The sequence below is a fragment of the Primulina tabacum genome, chromosome 8 (genome assembly GCF_025594145.1).
Source record: "Primulina tabacum isolate GXHZ01 chromosome 8, ASM2559414v2, whole genome shotgun sequence".
NCBI lineage: Eukaryota > Viridiplantae > Streptophyta > Magnoliopsida > Lamiales > Gesneriaceae > Primulina > Primulina tabacum.
Window position 1 is genome coordinate 12,307,146 of NC_134557.1, and position 3,751 is coordinate 12,310,896.

The following is a 3,751-nucleotide window of genomic DNA, read 5'->3' on the forward strand; positions in this document are numbered from 1 at the left end:
GGCACCGTTGCCGGGGAGGTATAAATTAAGTTTATATTTGTTAATTATGTTTTATTTATAAGTATTGTGTTGTTTTTTTTGTATGAGTATTTGGAGTCGAAAAAAAAGTGGTAGACTTATTCGAGTATCTGAAAATAATTTAAACATGGATGATAATTCAAATAATCAAGATAATAATAATAATAATAATAATAATCAAGAACATGATCAATTAAGAACACTTAGGCACCATATGAATCCTATTAGAACTAGTGCCCCATCTTGTTTAGTTTTTCCTCCTGATGCATCTAATTTCAACTTCAAACCTCAAATTATTCAACCTTTACCAAATTTTCATGGTTTAGATTCTGAAAATCCATATTTGCATCTAAGAGAATTTGAGGAAGTTTGTAACACTTATAGTGATCAAAATTGTAGCATGGATATAGTTCGATTAAAGCTTTTCCCTTTTTCTTTAAAAGTTAAAGCTAAAACATGGCTACAAAATTTAAGATCAAGTTCAATAAGATCATGTGAAGAAATGCAACAACAATTTCTCAAAAAGTTTTTTCCTTCCCATAGAACAAACTCTTTTAAAAGACAAATTACAACTTTTTCTCAAAAACAAGGAGAAACGTTTAATCAATGTTGAGATAGATATAAAGAATTACTTAATACATGCCCACATCATGGTTTTGAAACATGGAGAATAGTTTCTCACTTTTATGAAGGTCTAATACCTAAAGATAGGCACATGATAGAATTCATGTGTAATGAAACTTTTGAAGATAAAAACCCAAATGAAGCTATGGAATATTTGGATTCATTAGCAGAAAATGCTCAAAATTGGGATAATATAGGCACAATAGAACCACCAACAACTAAAAACAATAATTCAACAAATGGGGGTGGTATCTATAATCTTAAAGATGATATAGATATTCAAGCTAAACTTGCATCTTTAGCAAGAAAAATTGAGTCATTAGAAATGAAAAAGAGTGGTCAATTAAAAAGTATTCAAGAAATTGTTTGTCATATATGTGATACACAAGATCATGCTACAAAAGATTGTCCAACATTACCTTCATTTAAAGAATGTCTCCATGAACAAGCAAATTATGTTAACAATTATAAAAAACCAATACTAGATGCTTTTTCACCATCATATAATCCTGGATGGAAAAATCATCCTAATTTTAGTTGGAGGAATGATAATAATGCACAACCATCACAACAATATTTTCAAAATAACCAAAATCATCAAGGTTATATTCCTTATGTTACACCTCCAAGAAAAAACTTTGAAGATGTAATTCATGCATTTATCCAAAAGCAAGAGTCTATCAATATTCAAAACAGTCGATCTATGAGTGATTTGAAAGAAACTCTTGCAAAATTTGCATCTGCACTTAATATTCATGAAAAAGGAAAATTTCCATCTCAACCTCAACCTAATCTTAAAAATCAAAATCAAGAATTAAAAAATGAAAAAATTGATCAAATAAAATCTGTTATTACCCTTAGAAGTGGTAAAATAGTTAATGATCCATATAGTAATGAAAACAAGGATCATTTAAAATCAAAGAGTAAGGATGATAATCCTGATACTTTTGAGAATGATGATACCTTAAATTTTAAGAATAATATGGTGAAGGATAAATCATCTGAAATAATAAATAAGTCAAATAAACCTCCACCATTTCCTCATGCATTAACAAATCATAAAAAACAAAAAAGTGATTCTGATATCTATGAAGTTTTTAAACAAGTGAAGATAAATATTCCATTATTAGATCCTATTAAACAAGTACCTTCTTATGCAAAATTTTTAAAAGACTTATGTACTGTAAAGAGAAAATTGTATGTGAAGAAAAAAGCATTCTTGGCTGAACAAGTAAGTTCCATTCTTCAAAATAATTCTAGTTTAAAATATAAAGATCCTGGTTGTCCAACAATTTCATGTATTATTGGAGAAAATAAAATTAAAAAAGCTTTGTTGGATTTGGGAGCAAGTAGTGAATTTACTTCCTTATTCAGTTTATGAAAAACTTAATTTAGGAGAATTAAAACTCACTTCTGTTACTCTCTTACTGGCGGATAGGTCAATCAAAATACCTAGAGGTATTGTAGAAGATGTGTTGGTTCAAGTTGATAAATTCATATATCCTGTAGATTTTATTGTTTTGGATACACAACCAATAGAAGTACATAATGAAATTCCAGTAATATTGGGACGACCATTTCTAGCAACTTCAAATGCTTTAATTAATTGTCGAAATGGAATAATGAAATTGTCTTTTGGAAATATGACTCTAGAACTTAATGTATTCAATTTATGTAAACAACCAAGTATTAATGAAAATGAAATTGAACCAATTGTAGAAGAAAATATACTAGAAGAAAACTTAAATCAACAATCTGAAGTTTTTTCAATAGAAAGTTTTGAGTCTAAAAATAATTTTAAAGAAGATGATAATACAAAACTTGAATTAAAAGTTTTACCATTAGAATTGAAATATGTATTTCTTGGTGAAAATAAAACATTTCCTGTTGTAATTTCTTCCACTCTTTTGCCAAATCAAGAAGAAGATTTGATTAAATTACTTAAAAAATATAAAAATGCAATTGGATGGACTTTGAAAGATATAAAAGGTATGAATCCTTTAATTTGTACACATAAAATTCACTTGGAAGAAAATGCTAAAACATATCAACAACCACAAAGAAGGTTAAATCCACATATGAAGGAAGTTGTTAAGAATGAAGTATTAAAACTATTAGACGCTGGAATTATCTATCCAATTTCAGATAGTAAATGGGTAAGTCCAACACAAGTAGTACCTAAAAAGTCCGGCATCAGTGTTATAAAAAATGAAAAGGGAGAGTTATTACAAGCTAGGATTCCACCTAGTTGGCGTATGTGTATTGATTATAGAAAATTAAATGATGCAACTAGAAAAGATCATTTCCCACTACCATTTTTAGATCCAATTCTAGAAAAAGTAGCAGGAAATTCTTATTACTGTTTTCTTGATGGGTATTCGGGGTATTATCAAATACCTATATCATTAGAAGATCAAGAAAAACTACTTTTACTTGTCCTTTCGGAACTTTTGCATTTAAAAGAATGCCATTTGGTTTATGTAATGCTCCGGCTACTTTTCAAAGATGCATGTTAAGTATTTTCAGTGATATGATTGAAGAATATGTAGAAGTTTTTATGGATGATATAACTGTTTTTGGAAACTCATTTGAAAATTGTCTTAAAAATCTAGAAGAAGTATTAAAAAGATGTGAAGAAAAAAATCTTGTTTTAAATTGGGAAAAATGTCATTATATGGTTAAATCTGGGATTGTTTTAGGACATGTGATATCTGAAAAAGGAATTGAAATTGATAAAGCCAAAGTTGACGTTATTGCTAATTTAACATCACCAAAAACGGTCAAAGAAGTTCGATCATTTTTGGGTCATGCAGGATTTTATAGAAGGTTTATAAAAAATTTCAGCATAATATCTAAACCAATTTCAAATCTTTTAACAAAAGATACACAATTTGAATGGACTCAGAAATGTGAAAATGCTTTTAAAAAAATTATTAATCTTTTAGTTACATCACCTATTTTACAACCTCCAGATTGGTCTTTACCATTTGAATTAATGTGTGATGCAAGTGATTATGCTATAGGAGCTGTGTTAGGACAAAGAAAAGAAGGAAAACCTTATGCAATCTATTATGCTAGTAGAACCTTAAATAGTGCCCAAATAAATTAT

General features: G+C 28.3%; 1 non-coding gene across 1 annotated transcript; it reads right to left on the reverse strand.

The window, feature by feature from the left end:
* Nucleotides 1-564: 564 nt before the first annotated feature.
* LOC142554889 (small nucleolar RNA R71) lies at nt 565-675 on the reverse strand. The gene has a single exon (XR_012822254.1). It is a non-coding gene; the product is annotated as a small nucleolar RNA R71 (small nucleolar RNA).
* Nucleotides 676-3,751: the final 3,076 nt, after the last annotated feature.